This window comes from Somniosus microcephalus, unplaced genomic scaffold (genome assembly GCF_052327205.1).
Source record: "Somniosus microcephalus isolate GS21.2 unplaced genomic scaffold, FLI_Smic_1.0 unresolved_chr1, whole genome shotgun sequence".
NCBI classification, from domain to species: domain Eukaryota; kingdom Metazoa; phylum Chordata; class Chondrichthyes; order Squaliformes; family Somniosidae; genus Somniosus; species Somniosus microcephalus.
The window spans coordinates 24630222-24646806 of NW_028225179.1; the positions used below are offsets into that span (position 1 = coordinate 24630222).

Here is a 16585-nt window from a genome sequence, read left to right on the forward strand (position 1 = left end):
CTACTCATTGGAATTCAGAAGAATGAGAGGCGATCTTATCGAAACATAAGATTGTGAGGGGGCTTGATCGGGTGGATGTGGGGAGGATGTTTCCACTGATGGGTGAGACTAGAACTAGGAGGCATAATCTTAGAATAAGGGGCTGCCCTTTCAAAACTGAGATGAGAAGAAACTTCTTCACTCAGAGGGTGGTAAATCTATGGAATTTGCTACTTCAGATAGCTGTGGAAGCTGCGACATTAAGTAAATTTAAAACGGAGATAGACAGTTTCCTAACTGATAAGGGAATTAGGGGTTACGGGGAGCGGGCAGGGAAGTGGACGTGAGTCTAGGTTCGGATCAGCCATGATCCTATTGAATGGCGGAGCAGGCCCGAGGGGCCGTATGGTCTACTTCTGCTCCTACTTCTTATGTTCTTTTTCTCTTCACATATCTATAAAAGCTTTTACAGTCAGTTTTTATGTTCCCTGCAAGCTTACTCTCATATTCTATTTTCCCCTTCATAATTAATCCCTTTGTCCTCCTTTGTTGAATCCTAAACTGCTCCCAATCCTCAGGTTTACCGCATTTTCTGGCCAATTTACAGGAAACTTTGTTATCTGGCACTGACAGGACCGAGCTGGTGCCGTTAGATCAAAACAGCCGTATAAACCAGCGCGAATGTTAAAACATACAGAGCTTTCCAGCTCCGTGTGAATCAACAAACCCTCTTGCTTAGCAACAGCTTCAAAACAGTCGGCTGCAGCTGCAAGCGTCTCTAGCTGAAGCTGTTGCTTAGCTACAGACCTTGCAGAGCCTGACTGGGGGAAAAAAAAGCAACGAGAAGTAAAAAAACTTATAGAAAACAGCTCCTGAATTTTGCTGGTAGATAGAGCTTTCTGGACTTTTAACCTCCGGTTAAACGAAAGTTTCCTGTATATGTCCTCTCCTTGGATCTTATGCTGTCCCTAATTTCCCTTGTTAGCCACGGTTGAGTCACCTTTTTTGTTTTATTTTTGTGCCAAACTGGGATGAACAACTTCTGTAGTTCATCCATGCAGTCTTTGAATGTTTGCCATTGCCTATCCACCGTCAACCCTTTGAGTGCCATTCCCCAATCAATCCTACCCAACTCGCTCCTCAGACCATCGTAGTTTCCTTTATTTAAATTTAGGACCCTAGTCTCTGAGTCAACTACTTCATTCTCCATCTTAATGAAGAATTCGATCATATTATGATCACACCGACCCAAGGGGCCTTGTACAACAAGACTGCTAATTAATCCTTTCTCGTTACATAATACCCAGTCGAAGATGGCCTGATCTCTGGTTGGTTCCTCGACATATTAGTCCAGGAAACCATCCCGTAAACACTCCAGGAATTCCTCCTCCACAGTAGAGGACATGAGAGTGGGGGAGGGAGTCCCTTTAAATGTGGAGGAGGTGGGTGTCCCTTTAAATGTGGAGGGGATGATGTCCCTTTAAATGTGGAGGGGGTGGGTGACCCTTTAAATGTGGAGGGGGTGGGTGTCCCTTTAAATGTGGAGGGGTGGGTGTCCCTTTAAATGTGGAGGGGGTGGATGCCCCTTTAAATGTGGAGGGGGTGGATGCCCCTTTAAATGTGGAGGGGGTGGATGTCCCTTTAAATGTGGAGGGGGTGGGTGTCCCTTTAAATGTGGAGGGGTGGGTGTCCCTTTAAATGTGGAGGGGGTGGATGCCCCTTTAAATGTGGAGGGGGTGGATGCCCCTTTAAATGTGGAGGGGGTGGATGTCCCTTTAAATGCGGGGGGGGGCAGAGTCCCTTTAAATGTGGAGGGGGTGGGTGTCCCTTTAAATGTGGAGGGGGTGGGTGTCCCTTTAAATGTGGAGAGGCGGGGCCGCGCATGCTCATTCGGCCCCCTCACAACACCAGGCTGCCAGTACGCCTGCGCGGGGCCTCCGAGGAGGAGGCGGAAGGCCGGGCACGGGGAAGAGGCGGAATCAGCGGCCGCGGTAAAGTCAAGTGTTGGGGAATCGATTTAAATCGAGGTGAGGGGGGAGCAGAGAGCGAGATTATAAAGTAAAAGACGAGAAAAACCAAACCTGAGAGTCGGGCAGGCGGGACCTCCGCGGACACCGAATGGAGCGCCGATTGTGACATCATCAGAGGAAGAGGCCCAATCAGGTGGATGGAGACTGGCCCGGCCTGGGACTGACGGGAGCTCTGACCAATAGGAAGAGGGCTGAGCTGGGAGGACTGACCTGGGCGGCCTGGTCCTCCAACCAATGGTGGTGCGGCAAGGGGGCGGGGCCTCCTCTCCAACTCAGGTGCGCTGGGGCCGATTGTGACGCGCTGTCCCCAGGTGAAAAAAGGGAAGAGGGATAAACCTGGTAACTACAGGCCAATCAGTCTAATGTCAGTGGTGTAGGTGGGCATTCTTTACCTGGTTTACGGTAATTTACCTGGTCAGGCAGCCTTTGCCACTGCACTGTGACCAATTCCAATCAGCGGTTTTGAATTGCTAAACCCCCCCCCCCCCACCCTCCAGTTCTGACTTGAGGAACTTATAATTAATGATATATTAAAAACGGACAAATGGTCTGGATGCAAGAAAGTCAAATTTTATTAAAACTAAAGAAATTACACCACACGATCAAAGTAATCACGGTAAAATTGCTTAACAGGGGAAGGCAGACGGCAAAAACGAGGGATAAATGGCTACAATGTTAACCGTACAATCTTAGCAACATTTCCCTTAAATTACCACCCCTTTACTTCTCCCTAGATTGTCTTGCTAGTGGGTCAAAACCTTGCTCACCTGCAGTCCAAAGAGTAAGAGACAAAAAAGGGGGCAGAGGACTTCCTGGGGGTCCCTGCTGTTTTCGCGCCGAAAAGTCCGAATACACAAGAGAAGGGCATTTAACTTCCTCCATTCATACATGGAGACATCACGTAGTAGTCAATTTCAGTGAATGGATGTGTGTTAGCAACCCATTGTGCTTGCCGTCCGATGATTGGCTGATTCAAATGGGCCACTCCCCAGTGTAAACAAGCAGCTTGTAGGCTACCAGACCCACCCAATACCACAGGGTGACTGACAGCTCAGTCTCCATTCAAACTTACTACAGGGCAGCGCTGAGCTTTTCATATGCTAACAGCCTGTCTGTCCTTTTCTGCTGCCTTTTAAAATTCTGTTTCCATGAAGTCTGTTCAGCCATTTTTATGCCCTGGGCAATTTAAACAGTCCAAAACTCAAGTATACATCTTTTAATAAAATGTACAATCTAAAAGTGTGCGATTTTCACAAAGTTCTTTGATTCCAGTGTCCAAGTGCTGCCTAGCTTACGAGCTTTTTAACGCAGCCTTTTGCGGTTCTGGGTATGTTTCAAAACATTGTCCAACCCAGAGACAATTTAAATCACACAAGTCTTCGTCCACGATGTGGATTAATATTTCCCGATCTTCGGGGGCTGAGGGGATTTTGCGACCCCTACAGTGGTGGGTGAACGACTAGAGACCATTGTCAAGGACAAATTTAATTCTCAATTGGAGAAGCATGGATTAATAAGGGGCAGCCAGTATGGATTTGTTAAAGGTAAATCGTGTCTGATTAACCTGATTGAGTTCTCTGATGAAGTAACAGAGGGTTGATGAAGGTAGTGCAGCAGATGTTGTATATATGGACTTTCAAAAGGCATTTGATAAAATACCATATAAGAGACTTACTCTGAAAATAGCAGCAGAGGGAATTAAAGGGCTAATGGTAATTTGGGTATATAATTGGCTAAGGGAGAGGAGGCAGTGAGCAGTGCTGAGGGATGTTTTTCTGACTGGAGGGAAGTATGCAGTGGGCTCCACCAGGGGTCGGAATTAGGACCATTGCTTTTCTTGTTATATATAAATGACCTGGACTTGGGTATAGGTGAACAATTTCAAAGTTTACGGATGATACTATTTACTATGTTGCCAAGTTTTGTGAGTGTAGTAGTAGCAGACTTCAGAAGGACAGAGACAGACTGTGAAATGAGCAGACACAAGGCAGATGAAATTAAATGAGGATAAGTGTGAAGTGATGCACTTTGGGAGAAACAACAGGGAGAGGCCGTATAATCTAAATGGGACTATTTTGAGGGGGTGCAAGAGCAGAGGGACCTGGGGGCCCATAGTCACAAATCTTTGAAAGTGCCGCGGCAAGTTGGTGAGGCGGTTCAGAAAGCGTATGGGATACTTGGCTTTGTAAATAGGGCCATTGAATACAAAAACATGGAAGTTACACTAAACCGTTACAAATCACTAGTTAGGAACATAGGACAGGAGGAGGCCATTCAGCCCCTCGAGCCTGTTCCACCATTCTATGAGATCATGGCTGATCTGTGACCTAACTCCATACACCCGCCTTTGGCCCATATCCCTTAATACCTTTGGTTAACAAAAACCTATCAATCTCAGATTTAAAATTAACAATTGATCAAGCATCAATTGCTGTTTGCGGAAGAGAGTTCCAAACTTCTACCACCCTTTGTGTGTAGAAGTGTTTCCTAATTTCACTCCTGAAAGGTCTGGCTCTAATTTTTAGACTATGCCCCCAGTCCTAGAATCCCCAACCAGCAGAAATAGTTTCTCTCTATCTACCCTATCTGTTCCCCTTAATATCCTGAAAACTTCGATCAGATGACCCCTTAACTTTCTAAATTCCAGGGAATACAACCCTAATTTGTGTAATCCCTCCTCGTAACTTAACCCTTGAAGTCCAGGTATCATTCTGGTAAACCTACGCTGCACTCCCTCCAAGGCCAATATATCCTTCCGAAGGTGTGATGCCCAGAACTGCTCACAGTGCTCCAGGTGTGGTCTAACCCGGGTTTTGTACAGCTGTAGTGTTTTGGCCTCAGCTGGAGTCTTGTGTACAGTTCTGGGCACCACACTTTAGGAAGGATGTCAAGGCCTTGGAGAGGGTGCAGAGGAGGTTGACCAGGATGGTACCAGGAATGAGGGACTTCAGTTATGTGGAGAGACTGGAGAAGCTGGGATTGTTCCCCTTAGAGCAGAAGGTTAAGAGACCTAATAGAGGTGTTCAAAATGATGAGGGGTTTTGATCGAGCAAGTAGGGAGAAACTGTTCACTCTGGCAAGTGGGTTGGTAACCAAAGGTCACAGATTTAAAATAGTTACTAAAAGAACTATAGGTGAAATGAGGAGAATTGTTTTCGTACAGAGGGTTGTTCAGATCTGGAACGCACCATCTGAAAGGATGCTGGAATCAGGTTCCACAGGGATTTTCAAACAGTAATTGGATGAGTCCTTGAAGAGGGCTAGTTTGCAGAGTTCTGGTGATAAAGCTGGGGTTTGGGACTAAATTGGACAGCTCTTCCAAAGACACGATGGGTACAGACACGATGGGCCGAATCACCTCCTTCTGTGCTGTTAGATTCTATGATCAGTGTGAAGTCGCTGGTGTGTCAGCAGGTTGGATGACTGAGTGAATCCCTTCCCACACACGGAGCAGGTGAACGGTCTCTCCCCAGTGTGAACTCGCTGATGTGTCAGCAGGTTGGAGGGCCGAGCGAATACCTTCCCACACACGGAGCAGGTGAACGGTCTCTCCCCAGTGTGAACTCGCTGATGTAGCAGCAGGTGGGATGAATTTGCGAATCCCTTCCCACACACGGAGCAGGTGAACGGCCTCTCCCCAGTGTGTAGGTGTTGGTGTCTCTTGAGCTCCCCGGAGCTTTTAAAACTCTTCCCACACTCAGAACATTGAAAGAGTCTCTCCCCAGTGTGAACTCGCTGGTGTCCCTTCAGCTCCCCGGAGCTTTTAAAGCTCTTCCCACAGTCAGAACATTTAAAGGGCCTCTCGTCAGTGTGAACTCGCTGATGTATCAGCAGGTTGGATGACTGAGTGAATCCCTTCCCACACACGGAGCAGGTGAACGGTCTCTCCCCAGTGTGAACTCGCTGATGTAGCAGCAGGTGGGATGAATGAGCGAATCCCTTCCCACACACGGAGCAGGTGAATGGACTCTCCCCAGTGTGAACTCGCTGATGTAGCAGCAGGTGGGATGAATGAGCGAATCCCTTCCCACACACAGAGCATCTGAACGGCCTCTCCCCCGTGTGTAGGCGTTGGTGTCTCTTGAGCTCCCCGGAGCTTTTAAAACTCTTCCCACACTCAGAACATTGAAAGAGTCTCTCCCCAGTGTGAACTCGCTGGTGTCCCTTCAGCTCCCCGGAGCTTTTAAAGCTCTTCCCACAGTCAGAACATTTAAAGGGCCTCTCGTCAGTGTGAACTCGCTGATGTGTCAGCAGGTTGGATGACTGAGTGAATCCCTTCCCACACACAGAGCAGGTGAACGGCCTCTCCCCAGTGTGTAGGAGCCAGTGTCTCTTCAGATACTGAGCGCTTTTAAAGCTCTTCCCACAGTCAGAACATTGAAATGGTCTCTCATCAGTGTGGACAAGTTGGTGTTGCTTTAGTTCCCCGGGGTTTTTAAAGCTCTTCCCACAGTCAGGACACTGAAATGGTCTCTCCCCAGTGTGAACTCCCTGGTGTGTTTGCAGGTGGGATGAACAAACAAATCCCTTTCCACACACGGAGCAGGTGAACAGACTGTCCCTGGTGTGACTGTGCCGTTGAACTTCCAATGCTGACGGGGAACTGAAGCCCTTCCCGCCGTCCCCACCTTTACCCGGTTTCTCCCTGGTGTGACAGTGCACGTGTCTCACCAGGTCAGGCCATCGGCTGAATCCGCGTCCACACACTGAACACGTGTGCGGTTTGTCTGCGTTGCGATCCCTGCTCTCTCCTTCCATGTGCAAAGGTCGATGATATTCAGGTCCTGATGAATCCAGCGACTCTGTCAGATCTTGACGTGATGTTTGGTCTGAGCTTCCCGCCTGTAACTGCTCCACTTCTATAACCCTGTAAATTGAGATCAGAAAAGGATCAGAGGCAAACTGTTGTTTAATTTTCCCCTTTCCGAACCTAGGGGCAGTGAAGCTGATTTTCAGGCCCCAGGTTGGTTGAAAGGATCAGCAGTAATGGCGGCTGTAATACCCACAAGCCCCCGCGCTCCAGAAAGTGCTCTGTTGACTCTGAGTCCCGCGCATGTGCTCATGGCCCCCGCGCTCTCCTTCCTGCTCTACAATCGCCCGTCCCGATCGGTCCGCAACACGCATGCTCAGCACACAAAACCCCGCGGTTGGAACATCGGGCGTGCATGCGGAGCCGCAACATCTGGTACGCGTGAGCGGCTCAGGTGGGGGCGAGTCGGTGTTTCGCCTCAGCCACAGGGAGGTGCGTATGCGCAGGACGACCCAACATTCTTCCCGTCAGCAATCACTCCCTCATTTCTTTAATAAAAACAGAAAATGCTGGAAATACTCAGCAGGTCAGGCAGCATCTGTGGAGAGAGAAACAGAGTTAACGTTTCAGGTCGATGACCTTTCGTCAGAACTGCTTGCTCTTTAGTGTCAGCCAGTGGCTCAGTGGGTAGCACTCGCGCCTCTGAGTCAGAAAGTTGTGGGTTCATAGTCCCACTCCAGAGACTTGAGCACAAAAATCCAGGCTGACACTCCAGTGCAGTGCTGAGGGAGTGCGGCACTGTCGGAGATGCCGTCTTTCGGATGAGATGTTAAATTGAGGCCCTGTTTGCTCTCTCAGGTGGATGTAAAAGATCCCATGGCATTATTTCAGGAAAGAAAGACTTGCATTTATATAGTGGCACCAGATATCCTAAAGTGCTTTACAGCCAATGAAGTACTACAATGAAGTAGTCACTGTTGTAATGTGGGAAAGAGCAGGGGAATTATCCCCAGTGTCCGAGCCAATGTTTATCCCTCAATCAACATAAAAAAAGATAGATTATCTGGTCATTATCACATTGCTGTTTGTGGGATCTTGCTCTGCGCTAATTTACTGCCACATTTCCTACATTACAACAGTGACTACACTGCAAAAGTACTTCATTAGCTGTAAAGTACTTTGGGACGTCCAGTGGTGGTGAAAGGCGCTATATAAATGCAAGTCTTTCTTCCTTCACTGGTCTCACCAGCGACCTCTTCTGGCGGTTGCTGGATTGATAGCCGAGAGTCCGCGCATGCGCACAGGGAGCAGCGGTTTGGGCCGAGTCCGGCACAGCGACCCCTCCCGGTCACCAAGGGTAACAACCGCGCATGCCCAGAGGAGACCAACCCCCGTCCCCCACTCGGAGCTGCACCTGCGCACTCGGATCCTGCCGGACGGAGTCGGCGCGGGGCCATTCCGGGGAAAGGCCTTGGTGTCGGTTCCAGAGTCGCGATCGGTGACGCGAAGTGAGTTTTCTCCGCCTCCGATTGGGTGGAGAATGGCGCGGGGTGGATCGGGAGAGAATCGAGAGAAATAGAAAAACCTGAGAGTCTGCGAGGCCCCGGACCGAGCGGCGGCACTTGGACGGTGCACGTGATCTCCTCGGGGACACGTCACCCGGGCCCGCGGCCTGATTGACGGCAGCTTCCCACCAATAGGGAGCGAGCGGGGCGGGGCTGGAGGAGCGAGCCGGCGGCGTGTCCTCCAACCAATCGGGGAGTCCGAGGGGCGGGACTAGCGCCGGCTGATTGTCTGATCCGCAGGGCAGCGAGTTTCTCCAGTCCCTTGTTCAGGGCCCGGGGCCAGGGGAGGCTGTGGGCCTTTATTCCCCGCATTGGACACAAGGCTCTTTGGCTCAGGCACAGGGTGACGTCGCACTGAAACTTTCCGCTCTCCTTTACAAAGATGGCTCTTTGTCTCAGGCACAGGGTGACGTCGCACTGAAACTTTCCGCCCTCCTTTACAAAGATGGCTTATTGTCTCAGGCACAGGGTGACGTCGCACTGAAACTTTCCGCCCTCCTTTACAAAGATGGCTTATTGTCTCAGGCACAGGGTGACGTCGCACTGGAACTTTCCGCTCTCCTTTACAAAGATGGCTCTTTGTCTCAGGCACAGGGTGACGTCGCACTGGAACTTTCCACTCTCCTTTACAAAGATGGCTCTTTGTCTCAGGCACAGGGTGACGTCGCACTGAAACTTTCCGTCCTCCTTTACAAAGATGGCTGCCGTTAACCTGGGCCTGTAAGGGGAAGAAATCCCCGCAACTGCAAACACGGGATCTTCAGGTTATTATTCGGGGGCTTGCCTCCTGCACGAGTTGTTTATGAAGCCTCCCCACCCACCTACCGGTCCATTACTCCCTCCGTCGCGATTCTTACCCGCTGCACCATCGCCCTCCCGGCTTCAGCTCCTCTCCATCTCCAGTAACGCACTGCGCATGCTCAATATACCAGCCCCCCCCGCGCCTGCGCGCTGGGCTCTTGTAGTCTGGGGGCGGCACGTGGTCCACTGCAGGGAATGCTGGGTAAAAGACCAGATTAGTGAATGGAACATGATTTACTGTGATCAGATTGAGGACTGAACCATGTTCATTCTAGTAGTCATGGTTTGTTTCTGCTGATCTTAATAACCCCTGTATCTGCGCTGGAGATTAATATTCTGTTTAAATAGTGAATAAATAAAGCTCGAGGAACAGCACCTCATCTTTCGATTAGGCACTTTACAGCCTTCTGGACTCAACATTGAGTTCAACAATTTCAGACTTTAACCCTTACTCCCATTTTTCATGCTGTATGATTTTGCCATCCCCATTTGCAACATTTTCCAAGACTCGGTTTCACAGCCACATCTCTTTCCTCAGCAACTGTCTCCGGTTCCAACTTATTCCACGTGGATTCCAACTGAACTTCCACCCTTCGTGTTTCAGATCCACCCAGGATAACTTTCCTGCCTCTTACCTTCGTAATATCTGTTACATCTCCAGCTTTTTCCAGTTCTGATGAAGGGTCCCAGACCTGAAACGTTAACTCTGTTTCTCTCTCCACAGATCCTGCCTGGCCTGCTGAGTATTTCCAGCATTTTCTGTTGTTATTTCAGTGAATAAATAAGCTTTGTTTCAAACACAAAGTGTCAAATATTTGATTTCTCCATGATAAGAGAAGACGAATTGATGTTCTGTTCCAGACTGTTTAATTTTTGGGCCTTTTCTTACTCGAGATTATTTCCATTCTCATCTCGTTCGCCTTCTACCACATCAAACCCCAAGCTTGATCCGTTTGAGTACACGACTTGTGGGTGTCATAGAATGAACTGTAGTCATAGAGTCATAGAGTTATACAGCACGGAAAGAGGCCCTTCGGCCCATCGCGTCGGTGCCGGCCATCAAGCCCTGTCTAACCTAATCCCATTTTCCAGCATTTGGTCCGTAGCCTTGTATGCTCTGGCATTTCAAGTGCTCATCCAAATGCTTCTTGAATGTTGCGAGGGTTTCTGCCTCTACCATCCTTTCAGACAGTGAGTTCCAGATTCCAACCACCCTCTGGGTGAAAAATTTCTTCCTCAAATCCCCTCTAAACCTCCTGCCCCTTACCTTGAATCTATGCCCCCTTGTTATTGACCCCTCTACTAAGGGAAAAAGCTCCTTTCTATCTACCCTATCTATGCCCCTCATAATTTTGTACACCTCAATCAGGTCCCCCCTCAGCCTTCTCTGCTCCAAGGAAAACAAACCCAGCCTGTCCAGTCTCTCTTCATAGCTGAAGCGCTCCAGCCCAGGTAACATCCTGGTGAATCTCCTCTGCACCCTCTCCAAAGCAATCACATCCTTCCTATAGTGTGGCGACCAGAACTGCACACAGTATTCCAGCTGTGGCCTAACTAGCGTTTTATACAGCTCCATCATAACCTCCCTGCTCTTATATTCTATGCCTCGGCTAATGAAGGCAAGTATCCCATATGCCTTTTTAACCACCTTATCCACCTGTTCTGCTGCCTTCAGGGATCTATGTACATGCACACCAAGGTCCCTCTGACCCTCCGCCTTACCTAGGGTCTTAACATTCATTGTGTATTCCCTTGCCTTGTTAGTCCCTCCAAAGTGCATCACCTCGCACTTTTCCGGGTTAAATTCCATTTGCCACTGTTCCGCCCATCTGACCAACCCATCTATATCGTCCTGCAGACTGAGACTACCCTCCTCGCTATTTAGCACCTGATGCGCTATCAATAACTCAAAAGACTGAGATTAAGCGAGTAATTAACAGGCTTTTATTAACAAGAGAATGAAGGTGTGCCTCGAGTGGTCGACCGGTCCAGAATACAAAGGGGCTGCGGAGCAGTCACCTTTACACCAGGATTTGTGGGAGGAGTCAGCCGAGGCATGTACAGGCATGTACACAGTGGAATACAAACAGTGGTTTACCACCCCACCAATTTTCGTGTCATCTGCAAACTTACTTATCATGCCTTTTACATTCACATCCAAATCATTAATGTAGACCACAAACAGCAAGGGACCTGTAAAGTCTGTGGTTTGTGCAGTTAATTACGACACAGACTTCAGGAGTAACATACAACAGGACTTTACTATTCGAAGGTCAGGGCGAATCTGCCCAATAAAACCTGCCACAGCACCGGTGTGGTCACTGTCGGTATTACAGTATACAGAAGCCAAACAAGTAGTGCCACACCTAAAGTAGTTCTCTTAAAGGTGAACGGTTACATACAATAGTTCTCTTAAAGGTAGACGGGTACATACACTACAATCCTCCCTTTTTAGCTTACAACATACTGATTTCCCATTAAACATACATTATAACATATATACAACTTTATGCAAGACAGTTCACAGATTCAGTCTCTCTGGAGGTTTCCGGACTCTGTCCGGATAACGCCTCAGTGGTGTCGTCATTCCCGGCGGGGTAGTAGGTGCTTCTGGCAAAGTCGATTCGGCTTGAAAGACAGTGTCAGGTTCCTCTGAATCCAGTATTACCAGATCGGAGGTAGGTGTTCTGGGTATCTCTGTTTCAACAGTAACCGGGTAAGGTGGTGAAGTAGGCTGGCCATTTGTGGCTGACCCTATGATCTGGTCAACATGGCGCCTTATTATACTGTCCCCAAGGTCCACCGTATACATCAACGGGCCTAGCCTTTTTCCAATAGTTCCAGGCTGCCATTTCTCGGTACGGTAGTCCCGGGCCAAAACTTGTTGACCTATCTGAAAAGATCTAGTGGCCCTTTCATTCATGCCCTGGAATTGCCGGTTCTCTACGTCCCTTCTGACGTTTGGCTTGAGCAAATCCAGCCGGCATCTTAGTCGTCTATTAAAAAACATCATGGCGGGAGTTTGATTTGTGACCGCATGTGTTGCATTCCTGTACGCCAACAAGAAGCTATCCACCTTATGTTGTAAGTTAATGTCTTCATTACCCATGGCCTTTATGGCCTTCTTGAAGGTCTGGACAAACCTTTCAGCCAATCCATTGGAGGCGGGATGGTATGGGGCTGACGTGTAGTGCTTAACCCCATTGCTCTTTAAGAATTTCTTGAATTCTTCGGACACAAATTGCGGTCCATTATCAGAACAGATCTGTTCCGGCAGGCCATTCCTAGCAAACATAGTCCTTAACACTGTGATGGTTTTTTCTGTGGTGGTGGTGGTCATCTTTATTACCTCCGGCCACTTGGAGTGTGCATCCACCGCTATTAGGAACATTGAGTCCATAAATGGACCAGCAAAGTCGATGTGTACCCTTTGCCAAGGAGATGAGGGCCACTCCCATGGATGCAGAGGAGCCTGTGGTGGCGCGTTCTGAACCTTCTGACATCCTAGGCAGTTCTTAGTGATTTCTTCGATGTCTCCATCAATGCCTGGCCACCATACAAACGCTCTTGCTAGGTTCTTCATCTTCACTCCACCCAGATGTCCCTCGTGCAGCTCCTTTAACACCTTCTTTTGAAGTTTGGGTGGAATCACCACTCTAGATCCACACATCAGGGTTCCTCGACACACTGACAGCTGTTCTTTCCTCTGTGAAAATGCTTGCAGCGTTGATTCGCCCTGTGCTGGCCATCCCTCCACCGTTAAATCATAGACTCGTGAAAGAGTCGGGTCATTTCTTGTTTCATTTTCGATCATCGAATTTGTTATTGGTAGACACTCCACTATGGATGAGTGGAACATCTCTACCGGGTCCAATGTAGTCGCTTCTTCTACTATCGGCAATGGCAAGCGCGATAACCCATCAGCATTTCCATGCTGTTTGGACCTTTTGTATTCGATGTCATATTGGTGTGCCCCAAGTAACACGGACCACCTTTGTAACCTTTGTGCTGTCATGGTGGAAATGGCCTTGTTTGGGTTGAATATGGACACCAACGGCTGGTGGTCTGTCAGTAATGTGAACTTCTTACCTTGCAGGTAATGATTGAATTTCTTCACGCCCCACACAAGGCTGAGGGCCTCCCTATCTATTTGAGCATAATTTCGCTCCGCGGAGGTCAATGATCGGGACGCGAATGCCACTGGCCTTTCCGAGCCATTTGGTAACTTGTGTGAAAGTACTGCTCCAATTCCATAAGGGGAAGCATCACAAGCTAGACGAAGGGGTAACGTTGGATTGAAATGAGCCAACACTTCTTCAGAGGTAATCAACTCCTTGCTTCTGCGAAAAGCCTTTTTACATTCCTCACTCCACTTCCATGGTATTTCTTTCCGCAACAGAGCATTCAGCGGATGCAGCACCGTGGATAGATTTGGCAGAAACTTGTGATAATAATTAATCAACCCCAAGAATGATCTTAACTGTGATACGTTTTCTGGAGCGGGGGCCTTCACGACAGCTTCTATCTTGTCAGGTGACTTGTGCAGCCCCTCTCGGTCAATGACATGGCCGCAGTACGAGATCCGTTTTTGGAAAAACTCACACTTCTTGCGATTGACTCGAAGGCCATATTCCTTCAACCTGGTGAGCACCAGTTTCAAATTTGTGAGGTGTTCTTCCTCGTCTTCTCCCGTAATCAGGATATCGTCTAAGTAGCACTGCGTGCTTGGAATTCCTTGTAATACCTGCTCCATGGCCCTCTGCCAAATTGCTGGAGCCGAAGCTACCCCAAAAACCAGTCTATTATAACGATACAAGCCTCTGTGTGTGTTGATGGTGAGGTACTGGCGTGACTCTTCCTCGACTTCCATTTGTAAGTATGCCTGAGCCAGGTCTATCTTGGTGAAGTGTTTCCCTCCAGCAAACGAAGCAAAGATATCTTCAATCCGCGGAAGCGGGTATTGTACCGTGTGCAGCACCGGATTCACTGTGATCTTGAAGTCTCCGCAGATGCGGACCTTCCCTGGTCCCCCTGGCTTATTACTTGAAGACTTCATGACGGGAACAATGGGCGTGGCCCACTCACTCCAGTCCACTTTTGACAGTACCCCTGATCGTTCAAGTTCTTCCAGTTCTGCCTCCACAGCTGGTCGTATGGTGTAAGGGACCGATCTGGCTTTGAAAAATTTTGGGCTTGCATGTTCTGCAATCTTAACCTTTGCTTTAATTCCTCGCAGTGTTCCCAGTCCTTGCTGGAATACCTCTTTAGCTTCGTCCAATATTCTGGACAACCGTTCAGGTTTGACCTCTTCCTTTCCGGAATCCACCGTCATGGTGTTTAGTGAATGCCAGTCTATCTTTATTTTCCGGATCCACTCCCGTCTCAGAAGTGGTGGACCTCCCTCAGGCAACACATACAGGTCCATCCTTTGGTGCTCTTTGTCCTTGTATCTCACCTTGACTTCTATCTTTCCGATGGGGAATAATTTGTGCCCCGTGTATATCTGCAGTACTAGTTCCGTATCCCGTAGGGGAATATGCTTGAATAACTTTTTATAGTCATGCTTATTCATGACCGTCAGCGCCGATCCGGTGTCCACTTCCATTTTCACTTGGACTTTTGTAATCTGTAGTGTGATCCAGATAGTTTGTCGGTCAGCTTCGTTACTCACATTGTGAATTCTCAGACTATCCAGTCCTTTGCAGTTGGAGTGTGAGTCCGACTTCTGTTCCTCCGGACTCTTCCTAGTCACCTCCTGTACCTTTCTGTACCACTTTTGTGGTGACTCATTATTGTTGGTCTTCTTTCCTGACCGGCATACCTTAGCTATGTGACCGAGCTTGCCACATTTCCTACATTCTTGGTTTTTAAACCAGCATTGGTTCTGGTCGTGTGTTGTCTTCCCACAACGATAGCATTTCGTTGTACCCGAAGTAATTTGTTGCACCCTGAGTGCCGCTGCCTTTAGCTGCATTTCCGCAGTTCCTTTCACTGCGGCTTCGTTCGATGCTGCAATAAGGACAGCCTTATCAAGTGTAAGATCGTTCTCTTCGAGCAGTCATTTTTGTGTTTCTTCCTTCAACATTCCGCACACGAATTTGTCTCTCAGTGCCTCTTCCAGGTTGTCCCTAAACTGACAGTCTTTCGCTAGCCTGCGCAGTTCAATCAGGTACTCCGCGTTGCTTTCCTCTTTCCGTTGCGTTCTCGCATAAAATTTTGATCGTTCCACTAACATCAGTGGTTCGGGGTTAAAATGATCCTTCAGGACAGCAACAATATTCGTGAAAGACTGATCCGCCGGTTTAGCTGGTGATAGAAGATGCTTCAATAACCCGAATGTGTTCGCACCCATTGTGTTAAGTAAGGTTAAAGCTTTTTCATCATTTGCTATTTTATTAGCCTTACAATGTATCTCAATGCGTTCCACGTACGTGGCCCAGTCTTCTATCTCAGAATTAAAATCGTTGATGTTACCACGCTTAGGCATCTTCCTCTCCTTGGGAACAATACAAGTATTTCTTTAAATTATTATTTTTTTTTTCCTAAGATGGCGGTTTCCCGCTCTTATTTCCTCTCCCCGCCCACTTCAATGGCGGTTTCCCGCTTCTGTCTTCTTCCCCACCTAATGGCGGCTTCCCGCGTTTCTTCCCTGGCGGGAGGGGTACACTTTCCCCACGGGCGACAGCCGCTGGCTTTCAGGTTCACAGCCTGCGCGTCGGCTTCAAGGCTTTCCCCTTTTTTTTTTCCTGGCAGGGCAACCGGCTCTGGGTACCCCGTTGACGGCGAACAGGTTCAGCCGCTGGGCTGGCTCTCGCACAGTTCCCCTTGCTCGGCTCTGTCTCTCTCCCGCTCGCTCGGCTCTACCGGCGCTGGGTACACCCCGTTGACGGAGGACAGTTCAGCCGCTGGACTGGCTCTCGCGCTGTCTCTCTTGGTCGGCTCTGCCTCTCCCGCTTGCTCGGCTCCCAATCGCGCCTCCCAGCCCTCTCGCAGTCCGGTGCTTCCCTCCCCGGCTGCGGCTGAGTTTCTCTCTTCCCGCGCCTACGCTCCCGGTCGCAGCGCTTCGTGGCTTCGGTCACTGCCCGGCTTTTCCCCGCCGGTCGCGGACTAGCTGTCTCACGACGCCGTTGGACCCGACTTTTTTTTTATTGTCCGGCTCCTTCCCCCCTCGACCGTGGTCGAGTGCACAGCCCTTATCCTCCGGCTATTCTTTTCACTTTCCCTTACTCACAGTCACCGTGGCCGCCTTGCTTCTTGCTGATCGGCTCACTCCGCACCGTGGCAGAAGGGACAGTCAGTGCCTGTTGCTGATGGAAGTTTTTGTCGCTAAAGTCTTCCTCCTTTCTATTGCTGCAGCCTCGAGGTTTTCTCCCAGCAGAACGACGAGGGCGGTTGCCTCTTTTCGACGCTCTTTAGTTGCTTTGGAAGTATTGTTGCCGCAGGGTACGATCGGACTCGTC

At 49.0% G+C, this 16585-nt stretch overlaps 1 long non-coding RNA gene across 2 annotated transcripts in view; it reads right to left on the minus strand.

Moving 5' to 3' along the window:
* Nucleotides 1-16585, minus strand: part of LOC147094290 (uncharacterized) — a 42868-nt gene that overhangs the window by 13009 nt on the left and 13274 nt on the right. The window contains exon 3 of one of the 2 annotated variants that reach the window (XR_015074735.1): nt 8880-9323. The exons of the other annotated variant lie outside the window; for it this stretch is intronic. This is a non-coding gene — a long non-coding RNA (uncharacterized LOC147094290). Of the gene's footprint in view, nt 1-8879; nt 9324-16585 lie in introns of those variants that run through there. 2 annotated transcript variants of the gene reach the window in all.